Here is a 17,474-nt window from a genome sequence, read left to right as displayed (position 1 = left end):
GGGTTCGAGTCCCGCATCGGGCTCTGTACTGACAGCTCAGAGACTGGAGTCTGCTTCGGATTCTGTGTCTCCCTCTCTCTCGCTACCCCTCCCCCACTCATGCTCTGTCTCTCTCTGTCTCAAAAATAAATAAACATTATAAAAATAAGTAAATAAATAAGTGAATAAATAAATAAATAGTATATTTAAACTAATGCAGTGCAGACCATATTTACAATCTCTTCAGGGATATGCTAATTCTAAAAGTTTGCCTTGGAACTTACCACTAAAAGAAAGGTAATATGACAAAAAATAAAAGAAAAATTTTTTTTTTCCCACAAACTTTCACTGTAACAGCATAGTGGTTTTGGTTATTTTTACAATTCTTATCACCAAAGTTGAACTACCACATAGAGAAAACTGACAATATGGTCTCAAATATCAAACTGGACTTATTATGACAAGTGTTTGACAGTATATAGGAATATGACCGAAGTCTGACTTCTAATATCTATCGAAACATTTCCTTCTATCTTATACAGAAAGATTATGCAATCTGTGTTTTCATTAGCATAAACTAAACATTATTATGATTGGTTTTAAAATTAGAATCCTTTTCTAATGTTGAGAATATACTGTAGTTATTCAATTTCTATGTATTATTGACATATTTCAATGAAAACATGTAAATTCTGTTGGTTTTTCTCCTGAGTTATGTGGTTATTTGTTAATATAACATTGTAAGAGGACAATAAAATTGCTGAATAACAGTTCTCAACTCCCATTTCCCTCTTCCTCACCTATACATATGGAGTACTCAAAGTTTTACCTAAAAGTGTTAAAGTGTTAATTAAAACATTCTTACTTAGCATTCCATTAGGAAATTTTTAATAAGCCAATAAAGTAGACTTTATCTCATCATGCCGAATTAGCTATTTACTGCTGCCTAACAAACTACCCCAAATCATAGTGACTTAAAACAAAAACACCTATTATCTCACAGGTTTTGTGGGTTTGGAATTTCAGGGCAGCTTACCTGGGTGACTTTGGTTCAGAAGCTCCCATAAATTGTTGGAGCTACAGTCATCCAAAGGCTTAACTGAGACTAGAAGATACGCTTCCACAATAGCTCACCTATATGGCTATTGGCAGGAATCCTCAATTCCTCACTGCACATAGAGCTGTTTAATGCATCCTCAAAACCTGTCAACTGGCTTCCCCCAGAGCCAGTGACCCAAGAGAGAGAGCAAGGAAGAAGCCATGATGCTTTTTATGATCTAGTCTTGAAAGTCACATATCATCATTTCCACCATATTTTGTTAATAAGAAGTGAGTCCAGCCCACACTCAGAGAGACGAATTAGTCTTCACCTTTAGAAAAGAGGAATGGCAGAGAATTTGTGGACATAATTTTAAATTTCCATAAGGCCTTTAAAGTCAATTGATCAGCATGAGTATAGTTAACGCATTAAAAATAAACCTCATGTATACATTAATTTGGTTCCAAATTTCACTTGACTAATTTTGGAAGTTCTATGATAGGACTCTAATTCTTTTGTTTGGAAATTTTTTCCTCTATTTCATATATCACGATTTTCTGAAAGAAAAAATCAAAGATTAACAATAAAAGCAATGAGACAGAGGCTATTAATTCTCATCAAATTATGCCTATGCTTCTGCATATTTCAGAGCCTTGCTTACAGTTTGGGTGGCATCATATAACAAGTTCTCAACAATAAAATGTAAGTAGAACTGATGAATGTCACATCCATGTTAAGACAGATAAGGCTGAGTTGCCTTTTTCTAGCCCTCTTTTTCCCTCCTGTGGCACCCTTGAATAGTAGAGGTTCCAGGTGGTGGATCTACCAGAAGGAAGATGTCTCAATTGCTATTGGGCCATGTTGTAAGTGAAAAGTAATCATTTATTGTGTTAAGCCACTAAAATGTGGGGTTTAATTTTTTATCCAGCGTAGCATAAAGTGACTAATTCATACTGCCAACACTTTAAATATTTAAAAATACAATTCTCTTATGTCCTAAACAAATGTGTTTATCCTTTTTGAAAATTAAGATATTCCCTTTCAAGAATAAATAAATAAAAGCAACTGAAACTAGAATATTTAAATCCAGTCAAGGGAGCCTCACACTGATTCCCAGTTAACTATGATCCAATTATAGACATTAAAAAAAAAAAAAAAGGCCTCAAGTACAAAGAAACTTTGAGGAAGAATTAATGATGGCAATTCAATCTCAGCAAAACATAGCCATTAAGAGAAATTATAAAAGTTCATGATTTTATGTTGAATTCACTCGAATACTTTTTAAAGCTAAAATTAAGACTTAAAAAATAATTAACAGATGAAAGAAAAAACAAGTTAAATAAGCATATTCCTAATCTTTAGAGACTAAAATCTAAGATAAATAATGTTTTACATGTCACAAAACTTAGGGCTATTTACATTCTAAGTAATATAAAATAAAATTCTTAAATCTTAAATTGGAGTACTAGAAGATAGATTAAGGGAGGTGAAGAGGATGATGTTGTTGAAAAGCACAAGTGAAAGAATTGGGAATTAAGAAAACCAGCAACAAAGGAAAAGCAGGAAAGACCAGTAAATCAGAGGAAGAAAGAGGGAGCCAGTACTGATAATGAATTCTTCATTTTAAAAGAAAAGACAGATGATTTGTTATTTTATTTTTTGCCAGCAGGTGGCAGCTCCTGCTAAATATATAATGGGAATGTTTCTGAATTATTTCTATACTGTCTCCAAGTTAGGCTCTCACTTTAAAAGGGGGTGGGGGGGTTGCCAAAATTGTATATCAGTCACTTCTCATATAATACTAAAAGTAATAATTTTTCAAAATAGCTCAATATAAAACAAATACCTTCCAGGGTATATTAGAAACAAAATAACATGTGTACATTTCTTCTAATGTAACAATGCTCAGTTATTTCCTAAACCTTCTGGGATTATGTCCTCTTTTGTTGTTTTTGTAAATTTTGAATTGTCAGAGCTCACTGTTTTATTCTAGCTCAGATCAGGAAATGACAGGATTGGGTGGTTAGGACATAACAGTATACTAATTACAATAAAAAATGGTATACATACACAAAGATCACTGTTTATTTTGTCAAGGATACACACATTTCTAAATACCTGTCAGGAGACTGTATTGGAAGGGCATATATTGTACGCGCTAATACTTGTGTCTTTGGAGGAGAGGGAATAGGACTGAGGCTAGAAAATGAAAGGGGAAAATTAAATACAGTTAGATTTATCCCTAAGTATTTCATGGTTTTGTTGCTTTGATAAATGGCATGTTTTTTATTTCAATTTCCAATTGTTTGCTTTTAATATATAAGAAATGTAGTTTATTTTTATATATTGATCTTATATCCTGCAATTTTGCTAAATTCACTTATTGGCATTACTACGTTTTTTTGTTTTTGTTTTTGTTTTTGGTTTTTGGTTTTTTTTGTGTGTAAATTCATTGGGATTTTCTAGCTTAGGTGATCATGTCATTTATGAATAAAGACAAAGAATGCCTGTTGACAGTCTGCATTACTATTATTTCTTTTTCTTGACTTATTTCACTGTCTAGAACTTGCTAGTTAATAGAAATGGATTAGAGCAGATATCCTTGCCTGGTTCTTGATCTTAGCAAGAAACTACTTACTCTTTCATCATTAGATATGATAAAAGTTCTAGGTATTTAATAGACTCTACTTTTCAGGTTAAAGTTCCCTTGCATTCCTAGTTTGCTGGAAATTTTTATCATTCATGGATGTTTAAATGTCATTTTTTCTGCATCTGGTGAAAAGATCGTATGTATTTTCCTTTTTAGTCTATTGATATGGTGAGTTACACTGATAAATTATTGAGCCTGAACCAAGCCTACATTCCTGGGATAATCCAACTAGGTTATAATGTATTATCCTTTGTTTATATTACTAAATTTGATTAGCTAGTATTTTGCTGAAGATATTTACATCTATGTTTACATGATATTTTGGTCTTAAGTTGTCTTTTCTTGAAATGCTTTGTCTAGTATTGGAATCACAATAATGCTGGTCTCATAAAATGAGTTGGGAAGTGTTCTTTTCTATTTTTCATAAGCATTCAAATAGAATTGGTATATTTCTTCCTGAAATGTTTGGTTGAATTCACAAGTGAAGCCATCTAAGCCTGGAGTTTTCCTTGTGGGAAGAAAGTTTTTAGCTACTAATTCAGTTTCCTTAATAGATACAGGATTACTTGATCTATCTCTCCTGGAGTGAACTTTGGTAGTTTGGGTATTTCAAGGAATATTTCCATTCACTCAAATTATCAAATTGATTGGCATAAAGTTGTTCACACATTAGCTTGTTTTCCTTTTAAGGTTTGTGAGGTCTGTAGTGATAGTGTTTATTTCACTTCAAATGTTTGTAATTTGTCTTCTCTATTTTTTTTTTATCATTCTAGCTAGTAGCTTAACAATTTTATTTATCTTTTCAAGGAAACAGCTTTTAATTTTTTTATGGTGCCAATTTTAAATACAGTTTTATTTAAGACATTGCATTTTCCACTTAACAATACAGTGCTTATAAAGTGCAATGTTGTATTTCCTTTCCTTGTGCACATATTCCATATTCAAGTATCAAGAATGCCCAGTTTATTAACTACAGCAGCTCAACTTCACTGCCATGGAATTTGCTACAAATTTGGGTCCTTCAAATGTTTTGTGTGGAACAATGCTAGACCTGTTCTCAGGTTGGCTTAATCAACCTCTTCAATGGTGGGCCCAGAGGAGGCACCACCAGAGTGGGGAGCTCCACCACCAGGGAAGCCTCCAGGCATTCCTCCAGGCATGCCTTCTGCACTCTGGTACAGCTTCGTGATGATGGGATTGCAGACCTTCTCCAGCTCTTTCTGCTGATGTTCGAATTCTTCTTTTTCTACAGTCTGGTTCTTATCCAGCCAGTTGATGATCTCATTACACTTGTCCACAATCTTGTTTGTCCTCATCGTTGATTTTACCCTGAAGCTTTTCATCTTTGACAGTTGCTTTCATGTTGAATGCGTAAGATTCAAGGGAATTCTTGGAGGACACCTCGTCTCGCTGCTTCTCATCTTCAGCTTTGTACTTCTCAGCTTCCTGGACCATGCGCTCAATGTCTTCCTCACTCAAGCGACCTTTGTTGTTTGTGATGGTGATCTTTTTCTCTTTTCCTGTGCTCTTATCCACAGCAGAGACGTTGAGAATGCCATTAGCATCAATATCAAAAGCAACCTCTATCTGAGGAACACCATGGGGGGCAGGAGGTATGCCTGTGAGTTCAAACTTGCCCAGTAGGTTGTTATCCTTGGTCATGGCACGCTCACCTTCATAAACCTGAATGAGTACACCAGGCTGGTTGTCAGAGTAGGTAGTGAAGGTTTGGGTCTGTTTGGTAGGAATGGTAGTATTGAGCTTGATGAGAACAGTCATGACTCCACCAGCGGTTTCAATGCCAAGAGAAAGGGGAATGACATCCAACAGCAGCAAATCTTGAACATTTTCAGATTTGTCTCCAGAAAGGATGGCTGCCTGCACAGCTGCATCATAAGCGACAGCCTCAGCAGGGTTGATGCTCTTATTCAGTTAGTTCCCATTGAAAAAGTCTTGTAGAAGTGTCTGAATCTTGGGGATACGTGTAGAGCCACCCACCAAGACAATATCGTGGACCTGAGACTTGTCTAGCTTGGCATCCTGAAGGGCTTTCTCTACAGGGTCCAGGGTGCCACGGAACAGGTCAGCGTTTAATTCTTCAAACCAGGCACGAGTAATAGAGGTATAGAAGTCGATTCCTTCGTATAGAGAATCAATCTCAATCCTGGCCTGGGTGCTGGAAGAAAATGTACGCTTGGCGCGCTCGTAAGCGGTACGGAGGCGACGGACCGCCCTCTTGTTCTCGCTGATGTCCTTCTTGTGTTTGCGCTTGAACTCTGCAATAAAATGGTTTACCATTCGGTTGTCAAAGTCTTCTCCACCTAAGTGGGTGTCTCCAGCAGTAGATTTGACCTCCAAGCTACCGTCTTCAATAGTGAGGATTGACACATCAGAAGTGCCACCTCCCAAGTCAAAGATCAGCACATTCCTTTTGGCTCCAACCTTTTTGTCTAAGCCCTAAGGGATAGCAGCAGCGGTTGGCTCATTGATGATTCGAAGTACATTAAGACCAGCAATAGTTCAGCATCTTTGGTAGCCTGACCCTGAGAATCATTAAAATAGGCAGGTACTGTGACTACAGCATTGGTAACAGGCTTCCCAAGGTAAGCCTCTGTGATTTCCTTCATCTTTGTCAAAACCATAGAAGATACCTCCTCTGGATAGAAACTTTTGGTCTCTCCCTTGTATTCTACTTGGATCTTGGGCCTGCCAGCACCATTCACCACCATGAAGGGCCAATGCTTCATATCAGATTGGACAACAGCATCGTAGAATCTACATCCAACCAGGTGTTTGGCATCAAAAACTGTGTTGGTGGGGTTCATTGCAACTTGATTCTTTGCAGCATCACCGATCAATCGTTCGGTGTCAGTAAAGGCGACATGACTTGGAGTGGTTCGGTTTCCCTGATCGTTGGCAATTATTTCCACTTTCCTGTGCTAGAAAACACCCACACAGGAGTAGGTGGTGCCAAGATCAATGCCAACTGCAGGTCCCTTAGACATAGTTGCTTCAGTATGGGCCCGGCCCCACTTGCCAAAGAAACAGCTACCTGGAGAGCTAACACCGCGTTGAATGAGCAACAGCTTTTAATTTTATTGACTTTCTTTATATCTCTCTGTTTCCTATTTCACCAATTTCTGTTCTTTTCATTATTTCCTTCCTTAAGCTTACTTTGCTCTTATTTTTTAGTTTCTTACGGTAAAAACTGAGGTCATTATTTGTGAATTTTCTTCTTTTTTGATACAGACATTTAATGCTATACATTTTTCTCTTAACAACTGCTTTAGATGTCCCAAGTTTTATATGTTGTGCTTTTACCTTTATTCAATTCAAAATACTCCACAATTTCCTTTATAATTTCCTTTAGAAATTTAGAATTGGGTTGTTTCATTTCCCAATATTGCGGGATCTTTCTAGACACTTTTCTGCTACTGATTTCCAGTTTCTTTTTTTTAAATAAAACATTCACTCTTTTTGTGTGCATGGCATGTGTTCATGAAAAAATGCATACAAGCAAACAGAAAAAAGTTCATGCCACAGAGAAATAAGCAGTTAACTTTTTGATATATGTATGTATGTATACGCACACACACATAATTTAATCCTACATATGTGACCTGATACTAAATATACTGCTTTGTAATCACTTATGTTTTACTTTACAATATAGAATGAATATATTTTCATGCAGATGTGTCAAACTTTCCAATTAGAAAACAGACCTGGAGAATGAGTCGAAAATACAAAATACGGTGAGATGCTGGTAACAAGGAAACTACCTAAAACAAAATTCCACCAGATGATTAAAGGTAAAACGAAGGTCAAAGATACATCAGAAAACACTAACAGAAAGAAAACAGGGGCCAGATTTTAATATCAGACAAAAAAAGGAATTCAAGGCCTAAAGCACACACACAAGGTAAGGATGCCTGCGTGAATGTCTGCTTCCAATGCATCATCACGAACTTGTTTCTTACTCTTCTTATCTCTTCCCTAAGCCTTTCCAATTCGTCTACTCTTCTTATCATTTCTTCAAGGACCTAATGCCTCACAGGAGTTTCTTCCTTAAACCCCTGGCCAGGCTGGGTCAGCAGCCCTCCTCTAAGATTTCCATCTGCTTCCCGGCTTACACCTTCTTTGGAAGGTTGAGGATTTCCTTCTGCCTTCTATGGTACATCTTCCAAAGGGCGGTCTGCCTTGACCTTTGGCATGTTCTGTGGTTTTCCTTCATTTTCTTCACGACTTTTACATGTTAAGTATTTTTCTGTTATTTCTTTTGAATAAATTAATCCTGCAGGGATCCAGGGAATTTTCCTACCTCTTCCCACACTCAATTTGTGTCATGCCCAAAATACCAAGAGTCCTGAAAGATCTGGGACACTTTTCTCCTCCAGTAAGGCCTAAAGCACACACACAGGCAATATGTAGTTTCTAGTTTAATTCTTTTGTGATCAAAGAACGTATATTTTTTATGACTGCAATCATTTTAAATTTGTAGAGATTTCTATATACAGTCTACGATGAATATTCTATCAGTACTTAAGGGACACCTGGGTGGCTCAGTCAGTTGAGCCTGCGACTTCGGCTTACATCATGACTCACGGTTGGTAAGTTCAAGTCCCACATCAGGCTCGATGCTGTCAGTGCAGAGCTCACTTAGGATTCTCTGTCCCCTTCTCTCTCTGTCCCTCCCCCTCCATCTGTCCCTCCTCTGCTTGCATGCTTTCTGTCTCAAAAATAAATAAACCTTTAAAAAAAAGAAAAAAAGAATGCATATTTTGCTGTTATTGAATGGAACACTCTATAAATATCAATTAGATCAAATTGATTATTTAGGTTTTGTAGATCCTTGGTGATTTTTTGATCTACTTTTTCTATCAATTACTGAGGTAGAATTATTGAAATGCCAGTAATATTGTGAATTTTCCTACTTCTTTCAGTTCTATCAGTTTGTTTCAGTTTTCTCAAATTGTGTTATTAGGTATATAGATATTTATGATTGTCATACCTTTTTGATACATTGATCTCTTTATCCCTGGTAAAATTTCTTGCTCTAAAGTCTACTTTCTCTGATAGGAATATAGACACTCAAGTTTACCTTTAATCAGCTAATACATGGTTTATTTTTGTGCAACCTCTTTCTTTTATCTAGTCTATGTCTTCAAATTTAAAGTACCCTTATTATAGGCAAAATATAGTTGGGCCTTGTTTTTATATTCAGTCTAGCAAAGTCTGCCATCTGACTGGGGTGGTGGAAACATTTATTTTTAATGTAATTATTTATATAATTGAATTTACATCTATCACCTTGCCCTTTGTTTCCCTTTTTCCCAGCACTAGACTTCATTGCTTATTACTTGATGGGCAGCTCAAAGTGCAATGGAGAGGGTTGTCATTTCTCCTTGTCCATTTCCAGCCCAATGCAGGCTGTGAGTGCCCAGGACCTTGTTGTGGGCTTTTTATTTCTGGTCTTCCCTGGCCCAGGAATCAAACTCTAGGTAGTCTTGGGCTGGGGAGAGTTTTCTGCCCCTTCTCTAGCCCCCTTTTCCTATTTACTCAATGCGAGGCTCATGGTAGGGGCAGATGGATTTCCTGTCCCTATCTCTGTGGCAAATGGATTTTGCTTCTACCCCTCCCTCAGTAGAACCATATCTTTGCCCAGGTCTAGGGTAAGGAGTTTCCTCTTCTCTTAGAACAGCAGATGGTTTTTGCATCTAACACCACCCCACCCCACCCCCCCCCACCCCCCCCACACACACACACACATACACACACTGGGTCCTAGGAGTAGAATGGTTTCCTGGCCCTCCCCCAGAGGTTTACAGCTTCTGTTTTGCATATGAGAAAAGTCTGGAAAGTAGACAGATTTTCATGTCTGTGTGCCACCAAAGGACATGCTCTCAGATCTCCCTACTTGCACTCAATCTTTCTTTAGTATATGTGCTGCCAAAGCAAGCACACACTCAACCTTTCTTGTAAACATGATGAAGAGGCAATGGAAAACACTGACGAATGAATGAGGACTCTAGCACTCCCAAAGATCCTAACTTGTCATACTAGCCCAGACTTTAAGATTTGTTAAAACCTAGTTTTTTTTCTTTTCTTGATTAATAGCAGCAACCTCTTCCTTTTGTGCTCTGCCAGAGGTGAAACAATTATATGTCTCATTTCTCCTTGGAGGGACTTGTCACCCTGTAGATTGTCTCTGCTTGCTTTGCAACCTCAACTCTCTGATGGACTCAATAAGATTTATGATTCCATAGATTACCTGGCTTTTTCTCATTGTTAGGGTGGGAGCAACATTGTTTTTGTGGTGGGCAATACGCAGGGAGATAGATGAATGAGACTGGCATAATGTTGATAATTGTTAAATCTGAGTGATGGCAAATGGAGATTAATATTCTTTTTTGTTTCTACTCTTGTATATGTTTGAAGTTGTCCATAATAAGTTTTGCAACAATTAACTGAATATTGAAACATTTTTTTAAATTTATTTTGAAAGAGAGAGGAAGAGAGAGAGAGTGTGTGGGAGGGACAGAAAGAGGGAGAGAGAGAATCCCAAGGAGGCTCTATGGCATCAGTGCAGAACGCTATGCATGGCTCTATCTCAGGAACTGTGAGATCATGACCTGAGCCGAAATCAAAAGTCAGATGCTTAACCAACTGAGCCACCCAGCACCCCTTGAAACATTTTAGAGATTAGGTTTCATATTCTATAAATTGCTTTATAATTAATATTTATTCTAAAACAGAATAGTCTTTGATAACCTGTATTTATAAACTAAAGGATTTCACCTCCGAGAGTAGAAGCTTAGAAACAGGGTGAGAAATTTGCCCCAACAATTAACTCCTAAGCTGTGATTATTGCATTTCTATCACATGACCTCTGAATTTTTTTTGGATTTTTAAGTTTTTTTTTTAATTTTATTTTTAAGTTTTTATCTTAATTCCAGTTAGTTCACAGACAGTGTTATATTAATTTCAGGTGTACAATATAGCTCCACAGTTTGATACATCACCCTGTGCTCATCATAACAAGTGCACTCCTTAATCCTCATCACCTATTTAACCCATCCCTCTACCCACCTCCCCTCTGGTAACGATCAGATTGTTCTCTATAATTAAGAGCCTGTTTCTTGCTTTGCCTCTCTCCCCTCATTTTTCCCTTTGCTTGTTTGTTTTGTTTCTTAAATTCCACATATAAGTGAAAGCATATGGTGTTGTCTTTTACTGACTGACTTATTTCACTTAGCATTATACTTTCTAGCTTCATTCATGTTGTTGCAAATGGCAAGATTTCTTTCTTTTTTATGGCCGAATAATATTCTATTGTATATAAACATCACATCTTCTTTATCCATTAATCTATTGATGGACACTTAGGCTGCTTCTGTATTTTGGCTATTGTAAATAATGCTGCTGTAAACATAAGGGTGCACATATCCCTTTCAATTAGTATTTTTGTACTTTGGTGGGGGGGCGGTAAATACCAGTAGTACAATTCCTGGATGGTAAGGTAGTCCTATTTTTAACTTGTTGAGAAACTTCCATACTATTTTCCATGATGGCTGCACCAGTTTGCATTCCCACCACCTGTGCCTAAGTGTTCCTTTTTCTCCACATCCCCACCAACACCTGCTGTTTCTTGTGTTGTTAATTTTAGCTATTCTGACAGGTGTGAGGTGATATCTCATTGTAGTTTTGACTTGCATTTCCCTCATGATGAGTTACAATGAGCATCTTTGCTTGTCTGTTGGCCATCTGGATGTCTTCTTTGGGAAAATGTCTGTTCATGTCTTATGCTCATTTTTTTAATTGGATTATTTGTTTGGGGGATATTGAGTTTTATAAATTCTTTAAATATTTTGGATACTAGACTTTATCAGATATGTCATTTGCAAATATCTTCTCTTATTCCATAGGTTGTCTTTAAGTTTTGTTATTTCCTTCACTATGCAGAAGTTTTTTTTTTTTTTTAATTTTGATGTAACCCTAGTAGTTTATTTTTGCTTTTGTTTCCCTTACCTCAGGAGACATATCTAGAAAGAAGTTGTTATGGCCAATATCAAGGAAGTTACTGCCTGTGTTCTCGTCTAGGATTCTTATGGTTTTATGTCATCCATTTAGGTCTTTCATCCATTTTGAGTTTGTTTTTGTGTATGGGGGTAGGAAAGTGGTCCAAGTTTCATCCTTTTGCATGTTGCCATTCAGTTTTCCCAACACTGTTTGCTGGACAGACTTTTTCCCATTGTATATTCTTTTCTGCTTTGTTGAAGATTAATTGGCCATATAATTCTGAGTTTATTTCTGGATTTTCTATTCTGTACCACTGATCTTTGTGTCTGTTTTGGTGCCAGTACCATATTGTTGTGATTACTGCAGGTTTGTAATATAACTTGAAGTCTATAATTGTGATGCCTCCAGCTTTGCTTTTCTTTTTCAAGATTGTTTTGGCTATTTGGGGTCTTTTGTGGTTCCATACAAATTTTAGAATTATTTGTTCCAGTTCTGTGAAAAATGCTGTTGGCATTTTGATAGGGATTGAATCAAATGTGTAGATTTCTTTGGGCAGTATCAATATTTTAACAATATTTGTTCTTCCAATCCATAAGTATGGAATATCTTTCCATTTCTTTGGGTCTTCTTGAATTTCTTTCATCAATGTTTCATAGTTTTTACAGTGCATGTCTTCCACCTATTTGGTTAGGTTTATTCCTAGGTATCTTATTATTTTGGGTTCACTTGTAAATGGGATTGTTTTCTTAATTTCTCTTTCTGCTGCTTCATTATTAGTATATAGAAATGCAACAAATTTCTGTACATTGATTTTGTATCCTATTACTTTACTGAATTGGTTTATCAGTTCTAGCAGTTTTTTGTAGAGTCTGTATATAGTATCATGTCATCTACAAATAGTGGAAGTTTTATTTCTTTCTAACTGATTTGGAGTCTTTTTATTTCTTTTCATTGTCTGATTGCTGTGGCTAGGACTTCTTGTACTATGTTGAATAAAAGTGGTGAGAGTAGACATCCTTGTCTTGTTCCTGACCTTAGGAGAAGAGCTCTCAGTTTTTTCCCATTGAGGATGATGTTGCCTATCGGTTTTTCATAGATGGCCTTTATTATATTGAGGTATGTTCCCTCTAATCCTATTTTGTTGAGGTTTTTATCATGAATGGATATTGTACTTTGTCAAACACTTTTTCTGCATCTATTGAAATGACCGTATGGTTCTTATCCTTTCTCTTATTGATATGATGCATCACATTGATTGGTTTGCAAATTTAGAACCACACTTGCAATGTGGGATTAAATCCGATTTGATTATGGTGAATGATTTTTTCGTAATGTATTGTCGAATTTGGTTTGCTAGTATTTTATTGACAACTTTCACATCTCTGCTTACCAAGGAAATTGGCCTGTAGTTCTCTTTTTTAGTGGTGTTCTTATCTGGTTTTGGTATCAGGGTATTGCTGGCCTCATAGAATGAATTTGAAAGTTTTCCTTCCTTTTCTATTTTTTGAAATAGTCTGAGAAGAATATATATTAACTCTTCTTTAAATGTTTGGTAGAATTCATTTGTGAAGGCATTTAGTCCTGGACTTTTGTTTTAGGAATTTTTTGATTACTGGCTCAATTCCTTTGCTGATTATTGGTCTCTTCAAATTTTCTATTTCCTTCTGTAACAGTTTTGGCAGTTTTTACATTTCTAAGAATTTATACATTTCTTGTAGGTTGCCCAATTTTCTGGCATATAGCTTTTCATAATATTCTCTTATAGTTGTTTGTATTTCTCTGGTTTTGTCTGTTATTTCTCCTCTCTTGTGATTTTATTTATTTGAATCCAGCTTCTCTTTTTTTCTTGGTAAGTCTGGTTAGAGGCTTATCAATTTTATTGATTTTTTTCAAAGATGAGCTCCTCATTTCTTTGATCTGTTCTTTTTTTTTTTTTTTTTAGTTTCTATGCTATTTATTTCTACTCTAATTTTTATTATTTCTTCCCTCCTGCTAATTTTAGGTTTTGTTTGTTGCTCTTTTTCTAGCTCCTTTAGGTGCAAGGTTAGGTAGTTTGAGATTTTTCTTCCTTCTTGAGAAAGGCCTGTATTGCTATAAACTTCCCACTTAGAACCACTTTTGCTGCATCCCACAGGTTTTGGACCATAGTGTTTTCATTTTCTTTTTTTTTTTTTTTTTTAATATATGAAATTTATTGTCAAATTGGTTTCCATACAACACCCAGTGCTCATCCCAAAAGGTGCCCTCCTCAATACCCATTACCCACCCTCTCCTCCCTCCCACCCCCCATCAACCCTCAGTTTGTTCTCAGTTTTTAAGAGTCTCTTATGCTTTGGCTCTCTCCCACTCTAACCTCTTTTTTTTTTTTTTTTTTCTTTTTTCCTCCCCCTCCCCCATGGGTTCCTGTTAAGTTTCTCAGGCTCCACATAAGAGTGAAACCATTTGGTATCTGTCTTTCTCTGTATGGCTTATTTCACTTAGCATCACACTCTCCAGTTCCATCCACGTTGCTACAAAAGGCCATATTTCATTTTTTCTCATTGTCACGTAGTATTCCATTGTGTATATAAACCACAATTTCTTTATCCATTCATCAGTTGATGGACATTTAGGCTCTTTCCATAATTTGGCTATTGTTGAGAGTGCTGCTATGAACATTGGGGTACAAGTGCCCCTATGCATCAGTACTCCTGTATCCCTTGGATAAATTCCTAGCAGTGCTATTGCTGGGTCATAGGGTAGGTCTATTTTTAATTTTCTGAGGAACCTCCACACTGCTTTCCAGAGCGGCTGCACCAATTTGCATTCCCACCAACAGTGCAAGAGGGTTCCCGTTTCTCCACATCCTCTCCAGCATCTAGAGTCTCCTGATTTGTTCATTTTGGCCACTCTAACTGGCGTGAGGTGATACCTGAGTGTGGTTTTGATTTGTATTTCCCTGATAAGGAGCGACGCTGAACATCTTTTCATGTGCCTGTTGGCCATCCGGATGTCTTCTTTAGAGAAGTGTCTATTCATGTTTTCTGCCCATTTCTTCACTGGGTTATTTGTTTTTCGGGTGTGGAGTTTGGTGAGCTCTTTATAGATTTTGGATACTAACCCTTTGTCTGATATGTCATTTGCAAATATCTTTTCCCATTCCGTTGGTTGCCTTTTAGTTTTGTTGGTTGTTTCCTTTGCTGTGCAGAAGCTTTTTATCTTCATAAGGTCCCAGTAATTCACGTTTGCTTTTAATTCCCTTGCCTTTGGGGATGTGTCGAGTAAGAGATTGCTACGGCTGAGGTCAGAGAGGTCTTTTCCTGCTTTCTCCTCTAAGGTTTTGATGGTTTCCTGTCTCACATTCAGGTCCTTTATCCGTTTTGAGTTTATTTTTGTGAATGGTGTGAGAAAGTGGTCTAGTTTCAATCTTCTGCATGTTGCTGTCCAGTTCTCCCAGCACCATTTGTTAAAGAGGCTGTCTTTTTTCCATTGGATGTTCTTTCCTGCTTTGTCGAAGATGAGTTGGCCATACGTTTGTGGGTCTAGTTCTGGGGTTTCTATTCTATTCCATTGGTCTATGTGTCTGTTTTTGTGCCACATAGTGTTTTCATTTTCATTTGTTACCATGTACTTTTTAAATTTCTTCTTTCATTTCCTAGGTAACCCATTCATTGTTTAGTAGCATGTTATTTAACCTCCATGTATTTTTGGTCTTTCCAGATTTTTTTTTTTCTTGTGGTTGATTTCTAGTTCATAGCGTTGTGGTCAGAAAATATGCATGATATATTTCAATCTTCTTAAGTCTGTTGAGGTTTGTTTTGTGGGCTAATATATGATCTATTCTGAAGAATGTTCTGTGTGTACTTGAAAAGAATATATATTCTGCTGTTTTATAATGGAATGTTCTGACTATATATGTTAAATCCCTCTGTTCCAGTGTGTCATTCAAAGCCATTGTTTCCTTAGTGATGTTCTGTTTAGGTGATCGGTCCATTGATGTAAGAAGGGTGTTAAAGTCCCCTACTATTGTTGCATTATTATCAATTAGTCCCTTTATGTTTGTTATTGACTGTTTTATGTATTTGGGTCTCCTACGTTAGGTGCATAAATATTTACAATTGTTATATCTTCTTGTTGGATTGTCCTCTTTATTATTATATGGTGTCCTTCTTTGTATCTTATTACAGTCTTTATTTTAAAATCTATTTTGTCCAATATAAGTATTGCTACTCTGGCGTTCTTTTGACATCCATTTGCAGGATAGATGTTTCTCCATCGCCTCACTTTCAATCTACAGGTGTCTTTAGGTCTAAAATAGGCTAATGGAGCATTGGGAGCATATGGATGGGTCTTGTGGGGTTTTTTTTAAATCCATTCTGTCATCTTATGTCTTTTGAGTGGAGCATTTAGTCCATTTACATAGATTGTATTTGCTGCCACGTTATTGATAGATATGTATTTGCTGCCACTTTATTACTTGCTCTGTGGTTGTTTCTGAAGATTTTCTCTGATTTTTTTTTCTTGTCTTTTTCCCTTTCATGTTTTGCTGATTTTCTTTAGTAATATATTTCTTTCTCTTTATTCTTTGCATATTTATTAGTGGTGTTTGATATATGGTTACCCTTAAGTTTGTATATAACTACCTCATGACCTCTGCATTTAGTAATCTTGTTTGCTGATGTTGTTAACTTCACTCAGTGTAGAGAAATTAATTTTCTTGTCAAATAAACTTTGAATGTTTTCTTTTCTTTTCTTTTCTTTCTTTCTTTCTTTCTTTCTTTCTTTCCTTCTTTCTTACCAGCTATTGCAAATACTTGTATAGATTTCAGTCTTGGAAGGAAGGACCCCAATTATGAAGAAATTTTATGAAATATCCAGTTGTTAATAAAAGACTCCCTTATTTCTTAAAATGGGTTATTTTTCTTTGCATAACTCTAATGTTCTTCAAATGCCCATTCATTGGGTTAACCATTTGTAAGGTGCACAGTATGTGCCAGGCACCATGGTAGAAACTTTTATATATATTACCTTCACACCACATAGCCTCTCATTCTGTTTCTTGTTGACATTATCTGCTGCTCTGTTCTGATTCTAAATTCTAGTGTCTCTAGGTCTGACCTTTGTCCACGGGTTGAAGGCTGCATTTCCAATAGATTTCTGGGGTTATTTTTCATGTTGTCCTTGCTTGTGCCTCAAGCTTAATATGTCTGACATAGGAAGCATACTATTTATGCCATTCCAGCTGCCATTTTATATTGCACCAGAAAATATGTGGTACAAAATTACCACAGGAAATTTTACAGAATATTTCAAGTCATTCTAAATATTGAAAAAATTCTATATACCTCAAGCCCTGTAAAATTGTATTTTTAATGATTTGATATTCCTTACCTATGTTATTGACATGCTAAGAAGAAAATAAAATGCAGCTAAAAAACCATCACAAAAGATATTAAGCATTCACGATAAGTTGAACATATGAAAACTAAATTCATAAAAAGGATGAATTCCACCGAATTTGGAAGAAGTTAATAAAAACCATTTTCTGAGTTAACTTTTACAGTGTTAGAGTGGTCCCCCAAATTCCACCAGAAAGACCATAACTCTTAATTTTAAAATCAAGGAGAATAAATATAGAGGTAAGCTTTTGGTATTTTTTATTGTTGTCTATGATGGTGTCATGCTAAGCAACTAACTGAAGAGTAGTTATCATTATAGAGTCTACAATAAGAGAGACAAAGAGCCATGATTTCTCAATATTTATCCACTTTATCCACAGCAGAAGGTATGCTGATTGATCAGTTCAAA

The 17,474-nt window shown here is 36.3% G+C and overlaps 1 pseudogene; it reads right to left on the bottom strand.

Annotated features, from left to right (window-relative positions):
* Positions 1-4,500: 4,500 nt before the first annotated feature.
* On the bottom strand, positions 4,501-6,757 carry LOC123593759 (annotated as a pseudogene).
* Positions 6,758-17,474: the final 10,717 nt, after the last annotated feature.

This window comes from Leopardus geoffroyi, chromosome B1 (genome assembly GCF_018350155.1).
Source record: "Leopardus geoffroyi isolate Oge1 chromosome B1, O.geoffroyi_Oge1_pat1.0, whole genome shotgun sequence".
NCBI lineage: Eukaryota > Metazoa > Chordata > Mammalia > Carnivora > Felidae > Leopardus > Leopardus geoffroyi.
This window is presented reverse-complemented; position numbering and strand designations above follow the sequence as displayed.